Genomic DNA, 10,235 nt, shown 5'->3' on the forward strand with positions numbered 1-10,235 from the left:
CTGACTCCTCACCGCCCCCTTGTACAGCACTGACTCCTCACCGCCCCCTTGTACAGCACTGACTCCTCACCGCCCCCTTGTACAGCACTGACTCCTCACCGCCCCCTTACACAGCACTGACTCCTCACCGCCCCCTTACACAGCACTGACTCCTCACCGCCCCCTTGTACAGCACTGACTCCTCACCGCCCCCTTGTACAGCACTGACCCCTCACCGCCCCCTTGTACAGCACTGACCCCTCACCGCCCCCTTGTACAGCACTGACTCCTCACCGCCCCCTTGTACAGCACTGACTCCTCACCGCCCCCTTGTACAGCACTGACTCCTCACCGCTCCCTTGTACAGCACTGACTCCTCACCGCCCCCTTACACAGCACTGACTCCTGACCGCCCCCTTGTACAGCACTGACTCCTCACCGCCCCCTTACACAGCACTGACTCCTGACCGCCCCCTTGTACAGCACTGACTCCTCACCGCCCCCTTGTACAGCACTGACTCCTCACCGCCCCCTTGTACAGCACTGACTCCTCACCGCCCCCTTGTACAGCACTGACTCCTCACCGCCCCCTTACACAGCACTGACCCCTCACCGCTCCCTTATACAGCACTGACTCCTCACCGCCCCCTTGTACAGCACTGACCCCTCACCGCCCCCTTGTACAGCACTGACTCCTCACCGCCCCCTTACACAGCACTGACCCCTCACCGCTCCCTTATACAGCACTGACTCCTCACCGCCCCCTTGTACAGCACTGACTCCTCACCGCCCCCTTGTACAGCACTGACTCCTCACCGCCCACTGCAGACAAGTAAACCCGTCATCACATCACAGAGGGGCCATTATGGCGGCCATGATTGGTGATGTGAGGGCTCGTTCCTGTAGGACATAGACCCCATGTGACAGATTCGGACCCCCCTGGAGTGTCCAGCAAGGCCAGAAGTTTATACTCGCTCACTGTCCCATCTTATTAGATTTGAAGTTTCCCCATAAATCCTAAATGTTCCTGCCATTGATGATATGATGTTTCTGGTTACAGAAGTGTCCGCTCCATTCTCTGCCTTGTAACGGTGCGGCGGTGCGACTTCACCCCCATCCTAAGTGTCTGACCCGTCTCCGCCACATACAGTCCCCCAGTGGCCCCCAGTCCATATTATTACATACACCACATGAGGTGGCTGCAGGTGACGGTCCCCGGGATCTTGTAATCCTCATCTCTTCTCACCTCCATGTTTGTCCTTCTCATGGACTGTTTCCAGCTCCTGTTTCCCATCCTGCTGACTGTTTCCCCCGCGCTCCGGTGTATTACAGCACATTGGCTGTCACTATGACCTGCCTGCTGAGTCTGTGCACAGTATGTCAGTATTGGCCCTCACATCACCCTACACATGGGGCTCCATAGCTCAGTGGTTAGAGCACTGGTCTTGTAAACCAGGGGTCGTGAGTTCAATTCTCGCTGGGGCCTAATGTTTATATTGAATTATATAATAACCACTGAGCCGCCATGCTTACCATATATATTATATAATAACCACTGAGCCGCCATGCTTACCATATATATTATATAATAACCACTGAGCCACCATGCTTACCATATATATTATATAATAACCACTGAGCCGCCATGCTTACCATATATATTGTATAATAACCACTGAGCTGCCATGCTTATCATATATATTATATAATAACCACTGAGCCGCCATGCTTACATATATTATATAATAACCACTGAGTCGCCATGCTTACCATATATATTATATAATAACCACTGAGCCGCCATGCTTACCATATATATTCTATAATAACCACTGAGCCGCCATGCTTACCATATGTATTGTATAATAACCACTGAGCCGCCATGCTTACCACATATATTATATAATAACCACTGAGCCGCCATGCATACCACATATATTATATAATAACCACTGAGCCACCATGCTTACCAACTATATTATATAATAACCACTGAGCCGCCATGCTTACCATATATATTGTATAATAACCACTGAGCTGCCATGCTTATCATATATATTATATAATAACCACTGAGCCGCCATGCTTACATATATTATATAGCACTGACTCCTCACCGCCCCCCTTGTACAGCACTGACTCCTCACCGCCCCCTTGTACAGCACTGACTCCTCACCGCCCCCTTGTACAGCACTGACTCCTCACCGCCCCCTTGTACAGCACTGACTCCTCACCGCCCCCTTGTACAGCACTGACTCCTCACCGCCCCCTTGTACAGCACTGACCCCTCACCGCCCCCTTGTACAGCACTGACTCCTCACCGTCCCCTTGTACAGCACTGACTCCTCACCGCCCCCTTGTACAGCACTGACTCCTCACCGCCCCCTTGTACAGCACTGACCCCTCACCGCCCCCTTGTACAGCACTGACTCCTCACCGCCCCCTTGTACAGCACTGACTCCTCACCGCCCCCTTGTACAGCACTGACTCCTCACCGCCCCCTTACACAGCACTGACTCCTCACCGCCCCCTTACACAGCACTGACTCCTCACCGCCCCCTTGTACAGCACTGACCCCTCACCGCCCCCTTGTACAGCACTGACTCCTCACCGCCCCCTTGTACAGCACTGACCCCTCACCGCCCCCTTGTACAGCACTGACTCCTCACCGCCCCTTTACACAGCACTGACTCCTCACCGCTCCCTTATGCAGCACTGACCCCACACCGCCCCCTTGTACAGCACTGACCCCTCACCTCCCCCTTACACAGCACTGACCCCTCACCGCCCCCTTGTACAGCACTGACTCCTCACCGCCCCCTTGTACAGCACTGACCCCTCACCGCCCCCTTGTACAGCACTGACTCCTCACCGCCCCTTTACACAGCACTGACTCCTCACCGCTCCCTTATGCAGCACTGACCCCTCACCGCCCCCTTGTACAGCACTGACTCCTCACCGCCCCCTTGTACAGCACTGACTCCTCACCGCCCCCTTGTACAGCACTGACTCCTCACCGCCCCCTTGTACAGCACTGACTCCTCACCTCCCCCTTACACAGCACTGACTCCTCACCGCCCCCTTGTACAGCACTGACTCCTCACCGCCCCCTTGTACAGCACTGACTCCTCACCTCCCCCTTACACAGCACAGACTCCTCACCGCCCCCTTGTACAGCACTGACTCCTCACCGCCCCCTTGTACAGCACTGACTCCTCACCGCCCCCTTGTACAGCACTGACTCCTCACCGCCCCCTTACACAGCACTGACTCCTCACCTCCCCCTTACACAGCACTGACTCCTCACCGCCCCCTTGTACAGCACTGACTCCTCACCGCCCCCTTACACAGCACTGACTCCTCACCTCCCCCTTACACAGCACTGACTCCTCACCGCCCCCTTGTACAGCACTGACCCCTCACCGCCCCCTTGTACAGCACTGACTCCTCACCGCCCCTTTACACAGCACTGACTCCTCACTGCCCCCTTGTACAGCACTGACTCCTCACCGCCCCCTTGTACAGCACTGACCCCTCACCGCCCCCTTGTACAGCACTGACTCCTCACCGCCCCCTTATACAGCACTGACCCCTCACCGCCCCCTTGTACAGCACTGACTCCTCACCGCCCCCTTGTACAGCACTGACTCCTCACCGCCCCCTTATACAGCACTGACTCCTCACCACCCCCTTGTACAGCACTGACTCCTCACCGCCCCCTTGTACAGCACTGACTCCTCACCGCCCCCTTGTACAGCACTGACCCCTCACCGCCCCCTTGTACAGCACTGACTCCTCACCGCCCCTTTACACAGCACTGACCCCACACCGCCCCCTTGTACAGCACTGACCCCTCACCGCCCCCTTGTACAGCACTGACTCCTCACCGCCCCCTTACACAGCACTGACCCCTCACCGCCCCCATGTACAGCACTGACTCCTCACCGCCCCCTTGTACAGCACTGACCCCTCACCGCCCCCTTGTACAGCACTGACTCCTCACCGCTCCCTTATACAGCACTGACTCCTCACCGCCCCCTTGTACAGCACTGACCCCTCACCGCCCCCTTGTACAGCACTGACCCCTCACCGCCCCCTTACACAGCACTGACTCCTCACCGCCCCCTTACACAGCACTGACTCCTCACCGCCCCCTTGTACAGCACTGACTCCTCACCGCCCCCTTGTACAGCACTGACCCCTCACCGCCCCCTTGTACAGCACTGACCCCTCACCGCCCCCTTGTACAGCACTGACTCCTCACCGCCCCCTTGTACAGCACTGACTCCTCACCGCCCCCTTGTACAGCACTGACTCCTCACCGCTCCCTTGTACAGCACTGACTCCTCACCGCCCCCTTACACAGCACTGACTCCTGACCGCCCCCTTGTACAGCACTGACTCCTCACCGCCCCCTTACACAGCACTGACTCCTGACCGCCCCCTTGTACAGCACTGACTCCTCACCGCCCCCTTGTACAGCACTGACTCCTCACCGCCCCCTTGTACAGCACTGACTCCTCACCGCCCCCTTGTACAGCACTGACTCCTCACCGCCCCCTTACACAGCACTGACCCCTCACCGCTCCCTTATACAGCACTGACTCCTCACCGCCCCCTTGTACAGCACTGACCCCTCACCGCCCCCTTGTACAGCACTGACCCCTCACCGCTCCCTTATACAGCACTGACTCCTCACCACCCCCTTGTACAGCACTGACTCCTCACCGCCCCCTTGTACAGCACTGACTCCTCACCGCCCCCTTGTACAGCACTGACTCCTCACCGCCCCCTTGTACAGCACTGACTCCTCACCGCCCCCTTACACAGCACTGACCCCTCACCGCTCCCTTATACAGCACTGACTCCTCACCGCCCCCTTGTACAGCACTGACCCCTCACCGCCCCCTTGTACAGCACTGACCCCTCACCGCTCCCTTATACAGCACTGACTCCTCACCACCCCCTTGTACAGCACTGACTCCTCACCGCCCCCTTGTACAGCACTGACTCCTCACCGCCCCCTTGTACAGCACTGACTCCTCACCGCCCCCTTGTACAGCACTGACTCCTCACCGCCCCCTTGTACAGCACTGACCCCTCACCGCCCCCTTGTACAGCACTGACTCCTCACCGCCCCCTTGTACAGCACTGACCCCTCACCGCCCCCTTGTACAGCACTGACCCCTCACTGCCCCCTTGTACAGCACTGACTCCTCCCCGCTCCCTTATACAGCACTGACTCCTCACCACCCCCTTGTACAGCACTGACTCCTCACCGCCCCCTTGTACAGCACTGACTCCTCACCGCCCCCTTACACAGCACTGACTCCTGACCGCCCCCTTGTACAGCACTGACTCCTCACCGCCCCCTTGTACAGCACTGACTCCTCACCGCCCCCTTGTACAGCACTGACTCCTCACCGCCCCCTTGTACAGCACTGACTCCTCACCGCCCCCTTACACAGCACTGACCCCTCACCGCTCCCTTATACAGCACTGACTCCTCACCGCCCCCTTGTACAGCACTGACCCCTCACCGCTCCCTTATACAGCACTGACTCCTCACCACCCCCTTGTACAGCACTGACTCCTCACCGCCCCCTTGTACAGCACTGACTCCTCACCGCCCCCTTGTACAGCACTGACTCCTCACCGCCCCCTTGTACAGCACTGACCCCTCACCGCCCCCTTGTACAGCACTGACTCCTCACCGCCCCCTTGTACAGCACTGACCCCTCACCGCCCCCTTGTACAGCACTGACCCCTCACCGCCCCCTTGTACAGCACTGACCCCTCACTGCCCCCTTGTACAACACTGACTCCTCCCCGCTCCCTTATACAGCACTGACTCCTCACCGCCCCCTTGTACAGCACTGACTCCTCACCGCTCCCTTGTACAGCACTGACTCCTCACTGCCTCCTTGTACAGCACTGACTCCTCACCGCCCCCTTGTACAGCACTGACCCCTCACCGCCCCCTTGTACAGCACTGACTCCTCACCGCCCCCTTGTACAGCACTGACCCCTCACCGCCCCCTTGTACAGCACTGACTCCTCACCGCCCCCTTGTACAGCACTGACCCCTCACCGCCCCCTTGTACAGCACTGACTCCTCACCGCCCCCTTGTACAGCACTGACCCCTCACCGCCCCCTTGTACAGCACTGACTCCTCACCGCCCCCTTGTACAGTGCTGACCCCTCACCGCTCCCTTATACAGCACTGACCCCTCACCGCCCCCTTGTACAGCACTGACTCCTCACCGCTCCCTTATACAGCACTGACTCCTCACCACCCCCTTGTACAGCACTGACTCCTCACCGCTCCCTTATACAGCACTGACCCCTCACCGCCCCCTTGTACAGCACTGACCCCTCACCGCTCCCTTATACAGCACTGACTCCTCACCACCCCCTTGTACAGCACTGACTCCTCACCGCCTCCTTGTACAGCACTGACCCCTCACCGCCCCCTTGTACAGCACTGACTCCTCACCGCCCCCTTGTACAGTGCTGACCCCTCACCGCTCCCTTATACAGCACTGACCCCTCACCGCCCCCTTGTACAGCACTGACTCCTCACCGCCCCCTTGTACAGCACTGACTCCTCACCGCTCCCTTGTACAGCACTGACCCCTCACCTCCCCCTTGTACAGCACTGACTCCTCACCGCTCCCTTATACAGCACTGACCCCTCACCACCCCCTTGTACAGCACTGACTCCTCACCGCCCCCTTGTACAGCACTGACTCCTCACCGCCCCCTTGTACAGCACTGACTCCTCACCGCTCCCTTGTACAGCACTGACTCCTCACCGCCCCCTTGTACAGCACTGACTCCTCACCGCCCCCTTGTACAGTGCTGACCCCTCACTGCTCCCTTATACAGCACTGACCCCTCACCGCCCCCTTGTACAGCACTGACTCCTCACCGCCCCCTTGTACAGCACTGACTCCTCACCGCTCCCTTGTACAGCACTGACTCCTCACCGCCCCCTTGTACAGCACTGACTCCTCACCGCCCCCTTGTACAGCACTGACCCCTCACCGCTCCCTTATACAGCACTGACTCCTCACCGCCCCCTTGTACAGCACTGACTCCTCACCGCCCCCTTGTACAGCACTGACTCCTCACCGCCCCCTTGTGCAGCCTTTGCTTGGCTTTATTGTACTCGCTGCCCCTGTTATTTCCATGCAGTGAATCTTTGCACAGACGACATTTCCCATCATCCATCTGCCGGCTCCTCCTCTCTATGTAACACTCCCTTCTCCTCTACAATCAAGGCTAATAAATCCCCCCCCCCCATATCTGAGCTATAAAGGTTCATAGTCTCCAGTAGTTGATGCCTTCTGTAATGGCTGACCTCTATGCTGAGATGAGAAGCTTTCGGGGCTGCTCAGGTCTCTTCCTCAGGCCTAGTAGATGGGAGTTGGTGCAGACAAGTAAACCCGTCATCACATCACAGAGGGGCCATTATGGCGGCCATGATTGGTGATGTGAGGGCTCGTTCCTGTAGGACATAGACCCCATGTGACAGATTCGGACCCCCCTGGAGTGTCCAGCAAGGCCAGAAGTTTATACTCGCTCACTGTCCCATCTTATTAGATTTGAAGTTTCCCCATAAATCCTAAATGTTCCTGCCATTGATGATATGATGTTTCTGGTTACAGAAGTGTCCGCTCCATTCTCTGCCTTGTAACGGTGCGGCGGTGCGACTTCACCCCCATCCTAAGTGTCTGACCCGTCTCCGCCACATACAGTCCCCCAGTGGCCCCCAGTCCATATTATTACATACACCACATGAGGTGGCTGCAGGTGACGGTCCCCGGGATCTTGTAATCCTCATCTCTTCTCACCTCCATGTTTGTCCTTCTCATGGACTGTTTCCAGCTCCTGTTTCCCATCCTGCTGACTGTTTCCCCCGCGCTCCGGTGTATTACAGCACATTGGCTGTCACTATGACCTGCCTGCTGAGTCTGTGCACAGTATGTGAGTATTGGCCCTCACACCACCCTACACATGGGGCTCCATAGCTCAGTGGTTAGAGCACTGGTCTTGTAAACCAGGGGTCGCGAGTTCAATTCTCGCTGGGGCCTAATATTTATATTGAATTATATAATAACCACTGAGCCGCCATGCTTACCATATATATTATATAATAACCACTGAGCCGCCATGCTTACCATATATATTATATAATAACCACTGAGCCACCATGCTTACCATATATATTATATAATAACCACTGAGCCGCCATGCTTACCATATATATTGTATAATAACCACTGAGCTGCCATGCTTATCATATATATTATATAATAACCACTGAGCCGCCATGCTTACATATATTATATAATAACCACTGAGTCGCCATGCTTACCATATATATTATATAATAACCACTGAGCCGCCATGCTTACCATATATATTCTATAATAACCACTGAGCCGCCATGCTTACCATATGTATTGTATAATAACCACTGAGCCGCCATGCTTACCACATATATTATATAATAACCACTGAGCCGCCATGCATACCACATATATTATATAATAACCACTGAGCCACCATGCTTACCAACTATATTATATAATAACCACTGAGCCGCCATGCTTACCATATATATTGTATAATAACCACTGAGCTGCCATGCTTATCATATATATTATATAATAACCACTGAGCCGCCATGCTTACATATATTATATAATAACCACTGAGTCGCCATGCTTACCATATATATTCTATAATAACCACTGAGTCGCCATGCTTACCATATATATTGTATAATAACCACTGAGCCGCCATGCTTACCACATATATTATATAATAACCACTGAGCCGCCGTGCTTACCATATATATTATATAATAACCACTGAGCCGCCATGCTTACCATATGTATTGTATAATAACCACTGAGCCGCCATGCTTACCATATATATTATATAATAACCACTGAGCCACCATGCTTACCATATATATTATATAATAACCACTGAGCCACCATGCTTACCATATGTATTGTATAATAACCACTGAGCCGCCATGCTTACCACATATATTATATAATAACCACTGAGCCACCATGCTTACCATATATATTATATAATAACCACTGAGCCACCATGCTTACCATATATATTGTATAATAATCACTGAGCCGCCATGCTTACCATATATATTATATAATAACCACTGTGCCGCTATGCTTACCATATATATCATATAATAACTTCTGAGTCGCCATGCTTACATATATATTATATAATAACCACTGAGCCGCCATGCTTACCACATATATTATATAATAACCACTGAGCCGCCATGCTTACCACATATATTATATAATAACCACTGAGCCGCTATTATATCTGTAGGGAAGGTGTCCCTGCTCAGGAATTGTTCACCAGTGAGTCATGTGACCAGTCCTGTGTGCGGCTCCATAGCTCAGTGGTTAGAGCACTGGTCTTGTAAACCAGGGGTCGCGAGTTCAATTCTCGCTGGGGCCTGATCTGTATTTTATATGTAAAACCCCCAAATAATGTGTAAGGTCAGATCATACTGGGATTTTTTCTTCCCTTAGTCCTAACAGCAGCACAAAGCTTCCCCTCCCATCTGACTATTACTGTAGTTTTGTAGTAGCACGCGGTGGGGGTGGGGTTTTGGGGGTCCCTGCGCCCTCTTATAAGGCCTAGTCATACATATTCATTCAGCTGCTGATTAAAAATTCCTCCTACCAGCGCCAGGGGCAGAGATACCCATATTATAGATACCCCTCCCCCCCTGTATTGTGCCGCTGTTAGGACTAAGGGAAACCAGATGATCTACATAATCAATGATAATATGTTCATTTGGATTAAAGCAACAAAAAAACCCTGAAATATCTGTGCTTTCATATGTGATGTTCTGTGTATGGAGTATTATATACAGTGTATGGGCGGTATTATATACAGCAGATATTATTTCCTGACCTCTAGGACGCGGCGATCTCATCACTTTTTGGAACGTGTCACTTCCTCTTCATTGATATTTCGGCCTCTTCTATATAATCTGATTTTAGAGATTATTTCGGGGTTTTACATATAAAATACAGATCAGGCCCCAGCGAGAATTGAACTCGCGACCCCTGGTTTACAAGACCAGTGCTCTAACCACTGAGCTATGGAGCCGCACACAGAACTGGTCACATGACTCACTGGAGCTGTGACTGGGATGAGTGACCAGCGCTGGCCCCGCCCACATAGGCTGACT

At 53.9% G+C, this 10,235-nt stretch overlaps 4 non-coding genes across 4 annotated transcripts; 3 read left to right on the forward strand and 1 right to left on the reverse strand.

Moving 5' to 3' along the window:
* The first annotated feature begins 1,392 nt into the window (after positions 1 to 1,392).
* TRNAT-UGU (transfer RNA threonine (anticodon UGU)) lies at positions 1,393 to 1,465 on the forward strand. The gene has a single exon. It is a non-coding gene; the product is annotated as a tRNA-Thr (tRNA).
* Positions 1,466 to 8,003: 6,538 nt separating this feature from the next.
* On the forward strand, positions 8,004 to 8,076 carry TRNAT-UGU (transfer RNA threonine (anticodon UGU)). Its single transcript has one exon. It is a non-coding gene; the product is annotated as a tRNA-Thr (tRNA).
* A 1,344-nt stretch (positions 8,077 to 9,420) lies between these two features.
* TRNAT-UGU (transfer RNA threonine (anticodon UGU)) lies at positions 9,421 to 9,493 on the forward strand. Its single transcript has one exon. It is a non-coding gene; the product is annotated as a tRNA-Thr (tRNA).
* A 587-nt stretch (positions 9,494 to 10,080) lies between these two features.
* TRNAT-UGU (transfer RNA threonine (anticodon UGU)) lies at positions 10,081 to 10,153 on the reverse strand. The gene has a single exon. It is a non-coding gene; the product is annotated as a tRNA-Thr (tRNA).
* Between the last annotated feature and the right edge of the window lie 82 nt (positions 10,154 to 10,235).

This window comes from Leptodactylus fuscus, chromosome 10 (genome assembly GCF_031893055.1).
Source record: "Leptodactylus fuscus isolate aLepFus1 chromosome 10, aLepFus1.hap2, whole genome shotgun sequence".
NCBI lineage: Eukaryota > Metazoa > Chordata > Amphibia > Anura > Leptodactylidae > Leptodactylus > Leptodactylus fuscus.